We start from the raw sequence: 15,000 nt of genomic DNA on the forward strand, positions 1-15,000 counted from the left end.
GGCGACGGCCGACCCCGGCGGCCGGCCCTTCCCGCGACGCCGCGGGCAAGGAGCCGGAACCGCTGCGCAGCTTTTTTTTCTCTGCTTCGGACAACAACGCGAGGCCTTTTTCTCGTTCCTTTTTTATCTCTCTCGCCTTCGTTTTGGTTTTTTTTTTCGCCCCTTGGCTCTTTTTTTCTCAGGGCCCGCGCCCTTGCGACACACAACACGGCTCGGCCTTCGCGTTCGGAGAGTCCCGCGCGCGCTGGGGGCGCGGGGACGGGGCTCGGCTGGGGCTGACCCGCCCCCGAGGCCGGCCCGAAAAAGCACCGGACGTGCTAGAGGAGACAGCGACCCGACAAGGCGGGCGCGGCCCGGACAACACCGAGGCCCCGAGGCCGGGGCGGCTCGCTCTGCAGCAGGCGGCGGCACGACAAAGGAGCGCCGTGCGCGGTGCGCGCGCGGAACGGGCTCTTTTCCCCCGTCCGTGCTCCCCCGGCCCCGCCATCGGTTCTCGTCAGCCCTCTCACTCTCTCTCGCACTCGAGGGGGGGGGGGGGTTTGGTTTCGTTTTCTCTCGGCTCAAGCTCGAGCCGCACCGCCGCCCGGTGCTGCTCGCGGCCGGCACCCACGGGACGCTAAACTCGGACCAGGGCCAGCGCCGGCACCTCGCGTGGTTTTAAGGACACCTTGAGTGCTCACGGGGCCACGCGGCCATCACACAGCCTGGGACGGTAAAGATGTTCCTTCCCCGGCAAGCGGAAGGAGCGACACCTCGCCTGCGACGGGAAGCGAATTGGACAGGAGACCGCCCTGCTCGAGGGACCGGACACCACCGAGACTTCGCCCGGAGGAGCCGGCCCGCCGGGGGCCCTTTCCGACGCGACCCGAAAAGCCTCATCGATCGGACGGGGACAGAAAGAAAAGCAGCCGCGGGGCAACGGGGAGCCCCCGCGGCCGCGGGTTCCTGGGACAACGGCAACGGAGCAGGGCTCCAACATGCGTGCGAGCGGGACACGTCCCCGAGAGGCCCTCCCTTGGCGCCGCCGAGCCTCCCCGACGCTCCCTAGGCCCCCGACGCCGGCGGGCCGCTTGCAACCTTCGGGATCGATCACGCAGCAGAGGAAGAGAGCGGGGGGTGCCGCCACCCGCCCGCGGGCCGCAAGACAACGGAAAACGGAGCAGCTGCCACCGACCACGCCGCGGGCCACCGGCTTTCGCCCGCCTCGCAGCGATCGGCTTCCCACCCGGAAAAAAAGCCGGGGGGAAGGGCAAGCCACCGCACCAAAAAAAAAACTAAAAAAAAAAGCACGCCATGCGTCGCACGACCCGTGCTAGCCACGGGGGTCACGAGCCAGGGGTGGGGGCGAGAACGCGCCTCTCAACTCCTCCCGTAAAACCCCTCCAACCACCGGACATACGGTCTCTTTTCTCACTCGCCAACACAGCCAGCCCTTCTCTCTCGCCTTTCGCTTTCGCTTCGGTGGCGGCCCGTGACCCTTCGTCAGCGCGCGCTTCTCGGTGCCGCGGCTTAGGGCCGCGAGAGAAAAAGAACGGAGGCCGGGCGGGCACCCCCACACTGCCCCGCACACCGGCACGCTTTAATAAAAAAGAACGGAGCCGCTCGCAAAACCCAGCCCCCGCCGGCAACGGCAACCACGGCAGCCGGGGCAGGCCAGACACCACGGGCCGCCCCGGCACGGTGCCTCGATCGCGCCCGGCCGATACCGAGAAAGGGCGAGGCGCCGCCGCCCCGCCCACGACACACTCTCGGGGGCTCACTCGCTCGCTCGCTCTCTGTTGGGTTGCGGGGTCCGTCCTGGGGGGGGGGACACGGCCGGCCACCGCGGCCGACCGCCGCCCCGGAAAAATTCTGCCCGCTACACGCGGGTCCCCGGCTTAGGGCCGAGGAAGGGGGACGACTTCAACAACACACGGCAGGGCCGGACACTCCCGTCACCGAGCCCCCCTTCGCAGGCAAGCAAGCGAAGCCGAGAGGCGAGGCCACACGCCCCACTGCATGTCCCCCGCTGCCCTTTCGATACGGACACAACTCTGGCAACACAGGTCGGGAGCGGGAAACGAGGCGCAGCCAACCTCGGCCAAGCGAGCCACGCCCGGGGGGCTCTCGGGGAGGGGGGCCAGGGAAAGCCCGGGCAGGCTCAACACAACCCCGGGCCGGCCCCACAGAAATCCAGCCCCGGCTGCCGGCCACCAGCGTGCACCGGGACCGACAGCCGAAGAAATGCCGCACCCGGCGAGCGGGCGGGGCCCCGGCTTAAGGCCGGGCAGAAAAGGGGCGAGGCGCCGCCGCCTCGCCCGCCACCATCCCCGGGGGAGCGAGCGGGCGCCCGGCTCCCCGTTGTCACGAAACCGGCAGCAGCCGGGCCGGAGCGGGACACACTCGCGGCTTTCTCGCCCTCTCTCTGGGCCTTTTTCTCGCTTCTCCCCCGCCTGGAACAACGCAGCCTCGCCTGGGCCGGGGGAGCGCGGTGGCTCTCGGATCGCATCGCTCTCTCTGGGGGCTTTCTCGCTTCTCCCCCGGACTGAACACGCAGCCTCGGCCTGGGCCGGGGAGCGGCTCTCGGATCGCATCGGTCTCTCTGGGGGCTTTCTCGCTTCTCCCCCGACTGAGCACGCAGCCTCGCCTGGGCCGGGGAGCGGCTCTCGGATCGCATCGGTCTCTCTCTCTGGGCTAACCTGTCCCAGTCGAACTGGGTAAGACGGGAAGCCGGACGAAGCCACGCGACTCGCCCCGACATCGGCGGTGTTCTTCTGGCCCTGGCGACCGCACGCGCGTCCGCCCTTCTCCGCCACGGACACAGGCACGGCAACAGCCTGTGGGGATACGGCCCGTCACCTCGTTCCCATAATACGGACAGATGGGCCCGAAGCGGCGGAGGCCGGAAAGAGAACCGATGTACGTGACCGAGGGGGCGCAGTGGCGCACGCCGCCTTCTACGATGACATAGCCGGAGGCAGCGAGAAACAGCGACCCCTTGGAGTACTTCCAGGCCGGCGGCGGACAACAGGTCTACCAGCCATGAAACGGGCAACAGGTCTACCGACGGCTTGCTGCGGACAACAGGTCTACCCAGCCATGAAACGGGCAACAGGTCTACCAAGCTGCGGACACCAGGTCTACCCAGGGCATGCTGCGGACACCAGGTCTACCCAGGGCTTGCTGCGGACAACAGGTCTACCCAGCTGCGGACACCAGGTCTACCCAGGGCATGAAAAGGGCAACAGGTCTACCAAGCTGCGGACACCAGGTCTACCCAGGGCATGCTGCGGACACCAGGTCTACCCACGGCTTGCTGCGGACAACAGGTCTACCCAGCCATGAAACGGGCAACAGGTCTACCAAGCTGCGGACACCAGGTCTACCCAGGGCATGCTGCGGACACCAGGTCTACCCACGGCTTGCTGCGGACACCAGGTCTACCCACGGCTTGCTGCGGACACCAGGTCTACCCAGCCATGAAACGGGCAACAGGTCTACCAAGCTGCGGACACCAGGTCTACCCAGGGCATGCTGCGGACACCAGATCTACCCACGGCTTGCTGCGGACACCAGGTCTACCCAGCCATGAAACGGGCAACAGGTCTACCAAGCTGCGGACACCAGGTCTACCCAGGGCATGCTGCGGACAACAGGTCTACCCAGCCATGAAACGGGCAACAGGTCTACTCACGGCTTGCTGCGGACACCAGGTCTACCCAGCCATGAAACGGGCAACAGGTCTACCAAGCTGCGGACACCAGGTCTACCCAGGGCATGCTGCGGACAACAGGTCTACCCACTCAATGCTGCGGACAACAGGTCTACCCAGGCATGAATCGGGCAACAGGTCTACCAAGCTCCGGACACCAGGACTACCCACGGCTTGCTGCGGACACCAGGTCTACCCAGCCATGAAACGGGCAACAGGTCTACCAAGCTGCGGACACCAGGTCTACCCAGGGCATGCTGCGGACACCAGGTCTACCCAGCCATGAAACGGGCAACAGGTCTACTCACGGCTTGCTGCGGACACCAGGTCTACCCAGCCATGAAACGGGCAACAGGTCTACCAAGCTGCGGACACCAGGTCTACCCAGGGCATGCTGCGGACACCAGGTCTACCCAGCCATGAAACGGGCAACAGGTCTACTCACGGCTTGCTGCGGACACCAGGTCTACCCAGCCATGAAACGGGCAACAGGTCTACCAAGCTGCGGACACCAGGTCTACCCAGGGCATGCTGCGGACACCAGGTCTACCCAGGGCATGCTGCGGACAACAGGTCTACCCAGGCATGAATCGGGCAACAGGTCTACCAAGCTGCGGACACCAGGTCTACCCAGGGCATGCTGCGGACACCAGGTCTACCCAGCCATGAAACGGGCAACAGGTCTACCAAGCTGCGGACACCAGGTCTACCCAGGGCATGCTGCGGACAACAGGTCTACCCAGCCATGAAACGGGCAACAGGTCTACTCACGGCTTGCTGCGGACACCAGGTCTACCCAGCCATGAAACGGGCAACAGGTCTACCAAGCTGCGGACACCAGGTCTACCCAGGGCATGCTGCGGACACCAGGTCTACCCAGCCATGAAACGGGCAACAGGTCTACTCACGTCTTGCTGCGGACACCAGGTCTACCCAGCCATGAAACGGGCAACAGGTCTACCAAGCTGCGGACACCAGGTCTACTCACGGCTTGCTGCGGACACCAGGTCTACCCAGCCATGAAACGGGCAACAGGTCTACTCACGGCTTGCTGCGGACACCAGGTCTACCCAGCCATGAAACGGGCAACAGGTCTACCAAGCTGCGGACAACAGGTCTACCCGGGGCATGCTGCGGACAACAGGTCTACCCAGCCATGAAACGGGCAACAGGTCTACTCACGGCTTGCTGCGGACACCAGGTCTACCCAGCCATGAAACGGGCAACAGGTCTACCAAGCTGCGGACACCAGGTCTACCCAGGGCATGCTGCGGACACCAGGTCTACCCACGGCTTGCTGCGGACACCAGGTCTACCCAGCCATGAAACGGGCAACAGGTCTACCAAGCTGCGGACACCAGGTCTACCCAGCCATGAATCGGGCAACAGGTCTACCAAGCTGCGGACAACAGGTCTACCCAGCCATGAAACGGGCAACAGGTCTACCATCTCAATGCTGCGGACACCAGGTCTACCCAGCCATGAAACGGGCAACAGGTCTACCAAGCTGCGGACACCAGGTCTACCCAGGGTATGTAGCGGACACCAGGTCTACCAACTCAATGCTGCGGACAACAGGTCTACCCAGCCATGAAACGGGCAACAGGTCTACCAAGCTGCGGACACCAGGTCTACCCACGGCTTGCTGCGGACACCAGGTCTACCCAGCCATGAAACGGGCAGCAGGTCTACCCACGGCTTGCTGCGGACACCAGGTCTACCCAGCCATGAAACGGGCAACAGGTCTACCAAGCTGCGGACACCAGGTCTACCCAGGGCATGCTGCGGACAACAGGTCTACCCAGCCATGAAACGGGCAACAGGTCTACTCACGGCTTGCTGCGGACACCAGGTCTACCCAGCCATGAAACGGGCAACAGGTCTACCAAGCTGCGGACACCAGGTCTACCCAGGGCATGCTGCGGACACCAGGTCTACCCAGCCATGAAACGGGCAACAGGTCTACTCACGGCTTGCTGCGGACACCAGGTCTACCCAGCCATGAAACGGGCAACAGGTCTACCAAGCTGCGGACACCAGGTCTACCCAGCTATGAAACGGGCAACAGGTCTACCAAGCTGCGGACACCAGGTCTACCCAGGGCATGCTGCGGACACCAGGTCTACCAACTCAATGCTGCGGACAACAGGTCTACCCAGCCATGAATCGGGCAACAGGTCTACCAAGCTGCGGACACCAGGTCTACCCACGGCTTGCTGCGGACACCAGGTCTACCCAGCCATGAAACGGGCAACAGGTCTACCAAGCTGCGGACACCAGGTCTACCCAGGTCATGCTGCGGACACCAGGTCTACCCAGCCATGAAACGGGCAACAGGTCTACCAAGCTGCGGACACCAGGTCTACCCAGGGCATGCTGCGGACACCAGGTCTACCAACTCAATGCTGCGGACAACAGGTCTACCCAGCCATGAAACGGGCAACAGGTCTACCAAGCTGCGGACACCAGGTCTACCCAGGGCATGCTGCGGACACCAGGTCTACCAACTCAATGCTGCGGACAACAGGTCTACCCAGCCATGAATCGGGCAACAGGTCTACCAAGCTGCGGACACCAGGTCTACCCAGGGCATGCTGCGGACACCAGGTCTACCCAGCCATGAAACGGGCAACAGGTCTACTCACGGCTTGCTGCGGACAACAGGTCTACCCAGCCATGAAACGGGCAACAGGTCTACCAAGCTGCGGACACCAGGTCTACCCAGGGCATGCTGCGGACACCAGGTCTACCCACGGCTTGCTGCGGACAACAGGTCTACCCAGGCATGAATCGGGCAACAGGTCTACCAAGCTGCGGACACCAGGTCTACCCAGGGCATGCTGCGGACACCAGGTCTACCCACGGCTTGCTGCGGACAACAGGTCTACCCAGCCATGAATCGGGCAACAGGTCTACCAAGCTCCGGACACCAGGTCTACCCACGGCTTGCTGCGGACACCAGGTCTACCCAGCCATGAAACGGGCAACAGGTCTACCAAGCTGCGGACACCAGGTCTACCCAGCCATGAAACGGGCAACAGGTCTACCAAGCTGCGGACACCAGGTCTACCCACGGCTTGCTGCGGACACCAGGTCTACCCAGCCATGAAACGGGCAACAGGTCTACCAAGCTGCGGACACCAGGTCTACCCAGGGCATGCTGCGGACAACAGGTCTACCCAGCCATGAAACGGGCAACAGGTCTACTCACGGCTTGCTGCGGACACCAGGTCTACCCAGCCATGAAACGGGCAACAGGTCTACCAAGCTGCGGACAACAGGTCTACCCAGGGCATGCTGCGGACACCAGGTCTACCCAGCCATGAAACGGGCAACAGGTCTACTCACGGCTTGCTGCGGACACCAGGTCTACCCAGCCATGAATCGGGCAACAGGTCTACCAAGCTGCGGACAACAGGTCTACCCAGCCATGAAACGGGCAACAGGTCTACCATCTCAATGCTGCGGACACCAGGTCTACCCAGCCATGAAACGGGCAACAGGTCTACCAAGCTGCGGACACCAGGTCTACCCAGGGTATGTAGCGGACACCAGGTCTACCAACTCAATGCTGCGGACAACAGGTCTACCCAGCCATGAAACGGGCAACAGGTCTACCAAGCTGCGGACACCAGGTCTACCCACGGCTTGCTGCGGACACCAGGTCTACCCAGCCATGAAACGGGCAGCAGGTCTACCCACGGCTTGCTGCGGACACCAGGTCTACCCAGCCATGAAACGGGCAACAGGTCTACCAAGCTGCGGACACCAGGTCTACCCAGGGCATGCTGCGGACAACAGGTCTACCCAGCCATGAAACGGGCAACAGGTCTACTCACGGCTTGCTGCGGACAACAGGTCTACCCAGCCATGAAACGGGCAACAGGTCTACCAAGCTGCGGACACCAGGTCTACCCAGGGCATGCTGCGGACACCAGGTCTACCCACGGCTTGCTGCGGACAACAGGTCTACCAAGCTGCGGACACCAGGTCTACCCAGGGCATGCTGCGGACACCAGGTCTACCCAGCCATGAAACGGGCAACAGGTCTACCGACGGCTTGCTGCGGACACCAGGTCTACCCAGCCATGAAACGGGCAACAGGTCTACCAAGCTGCGGACACCAGGTCTACCCAGGGCATGCTGCGGACACCAGGTCTACCCAGCCATGAAACGGGCAACAGGTCTACTCACGGCTTGCTGCGGACAACAGGTCTACCCAGCCATGAAACGGGCAACAGGTCTACCAAGCTGCGGACACCAGGTCTACCCAGGGCATGCTGCGGACACCAGGTCTACCCACGGCTTGCTGCGGACAACAGGTCTACCCAGGCATGAATCGGGCAACAGGTCTACCAAGCTGCGGACACCAGGTCTACCCAGGGCATGCTGCGGACACCAGGTCTACCCACGGCTTGCTGCGGACAACAGGTCTACCCAGCCATGAATCGGGCAACAGGTCTACCAAGCTCCGGACACCAGGTCTACCCACGGCTTGCTGCGGACACCAGGTCTACCCAGCCATGAAACGGGCAACAGGTCTACCAAGCTGCGGACACCAGGTCTACCCAGCCATGAAACGGGCAACAGGTCTACCAACTCAATGCTGCGGACAACAGGTCTACCCAGCCATGAAACGGGCAACAGGTCTACCAAGCTGCGGACACCAGGTCTACCCACGGCTTGCTGCGGACACCAGGTCTACCCAGCCATGAAACGGGCAACAGGTCTACCAAGCTGCGGACACCAGGTCTACCCAGGGCATGCTGCGGACAACAGGTCTACCCAGCCATGAAACGGGCAACAGGTCTACTCACGGCTTGCTGCGGACACCAGGTCTACCCAGCCATGAAACGGGCAACAGGTCTACCAAGCTGCGGACAACAGGTCTACCCAGGGCATGCTGCGGACACCAGGTCTACCCAGCCATGAAACGGGCAACAGGTCTACTCACGGCTTGCTGCGGACACCAGGTCTACCCAGCCATGAATCGGGCAACAGGTCTACCAAGCTGCGGACAACAGGTCTACCCAGCCATGAAACGGGCAACAGGTCTACCATCTCAATGCTGCGGACACCAGGTCTACCCAGCCATGAAACGGGCAACAGGTCTACCAAGCTGCGGACACCAGGTCTACCCAGGGTATGTAGCGGACACCAGGTCTACCAACTCAATGCTGCGGACAACAGGTCTACCCAGCCATCAAACGGGCAACAGGTCTACCAAGCTGCGGACACCAGGTCTACCCACGGCTTGCTGCGGACACCAGGTCTACCCAGCCATGAAACGGGCAGCAGGTCTACCCACGGCTTGCTGCGGACACCAGGTCTACCCAGCCATGAAACGGGCAACAGGTCTACCAAGCTGCGGACACCAGGTCTACCCAGGGCATGCTGCGGACAACAGGTCTACCCAGCCATGAAACGGGCAACAGGTCTACTCACGGCTTGCTGCGGACAACAGGTCTACCCAGCCATGAAACGGGCAACAGGTCTACCAAGCTGCGGACACCAGGTCTACCCAGGGCATGCTGCGGACACCAGGTCTACCCAGCCATGAAACGGGCAACAGGTCTACTCACGGCTTGCTGCGGACACCAGGTCTACCCAGCCATGAAACGGGCAACAGGTCTACCAAGCTGCGGACACCAGGTCTACCCAGCTATGAAACGGGCAACAGGTCTACCAAGCTGCGGACACCAGGTCTACCCAGGGCATGCTGCGGACACCAGGTCTACCCAGCCATGAAACGGGCAACAGGTCTACCAAGCTGCGGACAACAGGTCTACCCAGGCATGAATCGGGCAACAGGTCTACCAAGCTCCGGACACCAGGTCTACCCACGGCTTGCTGCGGACACCAGGTCTACCCAGCCATGAAACGGGCAACAGGTCTACCAAGCTGCGGACACCAGGTCTACCCAGGTCATGCTGCGGACACCAGGTCTACCCAGCCATGAAACGGGCAACAGGTCTACTCACGGCTTGCTGCGGACACCAGGTCTACCCAGCCATGAAACGGGCAACAGGTCTACCAAGCTGCGGACACCAGGTCTACCCAGGGCATGCTGCGGACACCAGGTCTACCAACTCAATGCTGCGGACACCAGGTCTACCCAGCCATGAAACGGGCAACAGGTCTACCAAGCTGCGGACACCAGGTCTACCCAGGGCATGCTGCGGACACCAGGTCTACCAACTCAATGCTGCGGACAACAGGTCTACCCAGCCATGAAACGGGCAACAGGTCTACCAAGCTGCGGACACCAGGTCTACCCACGGCTTGCTGCGGACACCAGGTCTACCCAGCCATGAAACGGGCAACAGGTCTACCAAGCTGCGGACACCAGGTCTACCCAGGGCATGCTGCGGACACCAGGTCTACCCACGGCTTGCTGCGGACAACAGGTCTACCCACTCCAAGCTGCGGACACCAGGTCTAACTACTCCATTACGCGGACAACAGGTCTACCCACTCCATGCGGCGGACAACATGTCTACCCGCTCCATGCTGCGGACACCAGGTCTGCCCACGCCGTGATGCGGACCACAGGTCTACCTTCGCCATGCTGCACGCAGCCCGGGTCGCACCGGAGCTAGGTAGACCCGGTCGCCGCGGCCGTCGCAGCGCCCTCGCCCTCGACGGCGGACCCACGCCGCCGGTCCCGGAGGCGGGTAGACCTGGTCGCCGCGGCCACGGCGGCCGCCCATCCCGGAGCCCAGTAGACCTGGCCGCCGCGGGACCGGCCAAGTTTCCCGGAGTCGTGTAGACCTGGTCGTCGCGGCCACGGCCGCCGCCGCTGCGCCTTCGCCGGCGACGGCGGTCCCACGCCACCGGCCCCGGAGCCGCGTCGACCTGGCCGCCGCGGGACGGGCCACGTTTCGCGGATCCGGGTAGACGAGGCATCCTTGTACCATCTCGGAGCCGGGGAAACCCCACAGCCTCTTAACGCTCCGGAGCCCAAGTGCTCCAGCAGCCTTGCCCCGCCCGGCAGAATCGATTTCAAGACCAAGACATATTTTCGACAACATTTTATTTCATCATTTCATTTCATTTCTTTTCATTTCATTTTATTATTTTATTTTATTTCGTTTTGTTTTGTTTTGTTTTGTTTTGTTTTGATTTGATTTGATTTGTTTCATTTCCTCTTTGCCTTTTTTGAATGATTGCCTCTTCTATTTACTCGGAAAGAAAATCTTTTCCGGAAAACAAAACTCTTGCCAAATCTTATTTGTGATCCCTTTGGGCCCACAGCCGAGCTGACGGAGGGCCTGTGCCCGGTTCTCGCCCTGCTGACACACTGACCCCCCCAAACGGCGTCCTCCCTACCCCACGCCTCCTCCCCCGTCCCCCAGAGACCCTACCTACAGAGCCCCCCCCCCCACAAAACAGAACCTCACGGGCCGCAGCACAGCCAGGGGAAGCACGTACGTGCAGCGAAACTCGGCCCAAAGCCGCCGCGCCCTGGCACAACTCGCCCTGCCCCTTCCCGCCCCACGGAGGCGGCTGCATCGAGGCGACCGGCGCCGCCGTCGGCAAGCGGGTGGCCGCTTTCGGGCCGGTTCTTCCGCGGAAGGTCTGCAGAGCTCTTGGGGCCTCGGCGCGGGTTTGGGGGGCCGTGAGGGCTCGCTGTCGAGGCGCCCGGGGCCGGCACGAAGCCGCCTGCCCTCTCCCTGTCCCTGCCCCGTCTTCCGCAGCCACCCATTAACGCTGGGGGCGAGCCCGCCCTCCGCCATCAACCTCCCATGCAGCGCTTTCAGACTTTCCCCGCCCCTGCCCATTGTCGGCTGGGGGCGCCCTGCCCCCCGCCGTCAGCCTCCCTGGCAGCGCTTTCAGACTCTCTCGGGCCCCTGCCCATTGTCGGCTGGGGGCGCCCCGCCCCCCGCCCTCAGCCTCCCTGGCAGCGCTTTCAGACTGCCTCGGGCCCTGCCCATTGTCGGTTGGGGGCGCCCCGCCCCCCGCCCTCAGCCTCCCTGGCAGCGCTTTCAGACGGTCTCGTGCCCTGCCCATTGTCGGTTGGGGGCGACCCCGCCCTCCGCCATCAGCCTCCCTGGCAGCGCTTTCAGACTGCCTCGGGCCCTGCCCATTGTCGGTTGGGGGCGACCCCGCCCTCCGCCATCAGCCTCCCTGGCAGCACTTTCAGCCTCTTCCTGCCCCCGCCCACGGTCCCACCGGGCAGTTTACACGGCGGCGGCGGGAGGCTGATGCCGAGGTCGGCAGGCGGAGAGCCTGGTGCACAAGCAGGGATGGCGGCGGGATGATTGGCGCCGTCTGTCCCTGGTCAAAGAAGCTCTCTGTTCAGCTTTCTCGGAGCCTTTTGCTTTGGTGGCGTTCCTTCCTCCTCCGCCCCGGCGCCGCTCAAGCCTGCGGCAGGGCGGCAGCGCGGCGGGTGGGCGGCCGGGGGGAGGGGGGAGGGGGGGGGGGAGGGAGGGAGCGCGCGAGCGAGCGAGCGAGCGAGCGCGCTGCAGAAATGAAGCCCGGAGCAGGGCCGCGGTCCATTCGAGCACGGGGAGGGGGCGCGACAACGCTGCCTGCTCCTGTCGGGGAGCGCTTGGGGAAGTGGGGTGCCGGCACCATGACGGCGGAGCGGACAGGGGCCGCGGCTGGGGAAGAGGCCGGCGGAGCTCGCCAGTGGATGCTGGCGCACGGAGCCGGCAGGGACACCTGGGCACGGCTGGGACCGAAAGTCGCCCGCCTTCACGCCCCGCCTTTCGCCGGGGGGAAGAAGACGCGAGAGCAGGGCTGCCTGCTGGGCTGCCAGTGCCCGCGGTCATGCCGGACGTGCAGGCCGACCGCCGAAGGCGTGCTCGCCGCTGCAGAGACGACAAGGGGGCCGCGCGTCCGATGGAAGAGACGGGGCGCCATCGCGCGGCGGCCGGGCTGCAAGGCCGGCCGACGGTAACAGGACTACCACGCCGCGGGCGGCCAGAGACAAAGACCGGCCGAGGGCAACAGGTCTACCCAGCATTATGCCGGCCGGTACCAGGGCCGGCCGAGGGCAACAGGTCTACCCAGCATTAGGCCAGCCGGAAAGACGGCCGGCAGAGGGCAACAGGTCTACCCAGCATTCGGCCGTCAGGTAACACTGCCGGCCGAGGGCAACAGGTCTACCCAGCATTCGGCTGGCCGGTAACACGGCGGGCCGAGGGCAACAGGTCTACCCAGCATTAGGCCGGCCGGTAACACTGCCGGCCGAGGGCAACAGGTCTACCCAGCATTAGGCCGCCACGTCCAAAGGCCGGCCGAGGGCAACAGGTCTACCCAGCATTAGGCCGCCACGTCCAAAGGCCGGCCGAGGGCAACAGGTCTACCCAGCATTCGGCCGCCACGTCCAAAGGCCGGCCGAGGGCAACAGGTCTACCCAGCATTAGGCCGCCACGTCCAAAGGCCGGCCGAGGGCAACAGGTCTACCCAGCATTCGGCCGCCACGTCCAAAGGCCGGCCGAGGGCAACAGGTCTACCCAGCATTCGGCCGCCACGTCCAAAGGCCGGCCGAGGGCAACAGGTCTACCCAGCATTCGGCCGCCACGTCCAAAGGCCGGCCGAGGGCAACAGGTCTACCCAGCATTCGGCCGTCAGGTACAAAGGCCGGCCGAGGGCAACAGGTCTACCCAGCATTAGGCTGCCACGTACAAAGGCCGGCCGAGGGCAACAGGTCTACCCAGCATTCGGCCGTCAGGTACAAAGGCCGGCCGAGGGCAACAGGTCTACCCAGCATTAGGCCGGCCGGTAACACTGCCGGCCGAGGGCAACAGGTCTACCCAGCATTAGGCCGCCACGTCCAAAGGCCGGCCGAGGGCAACAGGTCTAACCAGCATTAGGCCGGCCGGCAGAGGGCAACAGGTCTACCCAGCATTCGGCCGTCAGGTACAAAGGCCGGCCGAGGGCAACAGGTCTACCCAGCATTAGGCTGGCCGGTAACACTGCCGGCCGAGGGCAACAGGTCTACCCAGCATTAGGCCGCCACGTCCAAAGGCCGGCCGAGGGCAACAGGTCTAACCAGCATTAGGCCGCCACGTCCAAAGGCCGGCCGAGGGCAACAGGTCTACCCAGCATTAGGCCGCCACGTCCAAAGGCCGGCCGAGGGCAACAGGTCTACCCAGCATTCGGCCGCCACGTCCAAAGGCCGGCCGAGGGCAACAGGTCTACCCAGCATTAGGCCGGCCGGCAGAGGGCAACAGGTCTACCCAGCATTCGGCCGTCAGGTACAAAGGCCGGCCGAGGGCAACAGGTCTACCCAGCATTAGGCCGGCCGGTAACACTGCCGGCCGAGGGCAACAGGTCTACCCAGCATTAGGCCGCCACGTCCAAAGGCCGGCCGAGGGCAAGAGGTCTACCCAGCATTAGGCCGCCACGTCCAAAGGCCGGCCGAGGGCAACAGGTCTACCCAGCATTAGGCCGCCACGTCCAAAGGCCGGCCGAGGGCAACAGGTCTACCCAGCATTCGGCCGTCAGGTACAAAGGCCGGCCGAGGGCAACAGGTCTACCCAGCATTCGGCCGCCACGTCCAAAGGCCGGCCGAGGGCAACAGGTCTACCCAGCATTAGGCCGCCACGTCCAAAGGCCGGCCGAGGGCAACAGGTCTACCCAGCATTAGGCCGCCACGTCCAAAGGCCGGCCGAGGGCAACAGGTCTACCCAGCATTAGGCCGGCCGGCCGAGGGCAACAGGTCTACCCAGCATTCGGCCGTCAGGTACAAAGGCCGGCCGAGGGCAACAGGTCTACCCAGCATTAGGCCGCCACGTCCAAAGGCCGGCCGAGGGCAACAGGTCTACCCAGCATTAGGCCGCCACGTCCAAAGGCCGGCCGAGGGCAACAGGTCTACCCAGCATTAGGCCGCCACGTCCAAAGGCCGGCCGAGGGCAAGAGGTCTACCCAGCATTAGGCCGCCACATCCAAAGGCCGGCCGAGGGCAACAGGTCTACCCAGCATTAGGCCGGCCGGCAGAGGGCAACAGGTCTACCCAGCATTCGGCCGTCAGGTACAAAGGCCGGCCGAGGGCAACAGGTCTACCCAGCATTAGGCCGCCACGTCCAAAGGCCGGCCGAGGGCAACAGGTCTACCCAGCATTAGGCCGCCACGTCCAAAGGCCGGCCGAGGGCAACAGGTCTACCCAGCATTAGGCCGCCACATCCAAAGGCCGGCCGAGGGCAAGAGGTCTACCCAGCATTAGGCCGGCCGGCAGAGGGCAACAGGTCTACCCAGCATTAGGCCGCCACGTCCAAAGGCCGGCCGAGGGCAACAGGTCTACCCAGCATTAGGCCGGCCGGTAACACGGCCGGCAGAGGGCAACAGGTCTACTCAGCATT

The sequence above is a fragment of the Sturnus vulgaris genome, unplaced genomic scaffold (genome assembly GCF_052056855.1).
Source record: "Sturnus vulgaris isolate bStuVul1 unplaced genomic scaffold, bStuVul1.hap1 Scaffold_177, whole genome shotgun sequence".
Taxonomy (NCBI): Eukaryota; Metazoa; Chordata; class Aves; order Passeriformes; family Sturnidae; genus Sturnus; species Sturnus vulgaris.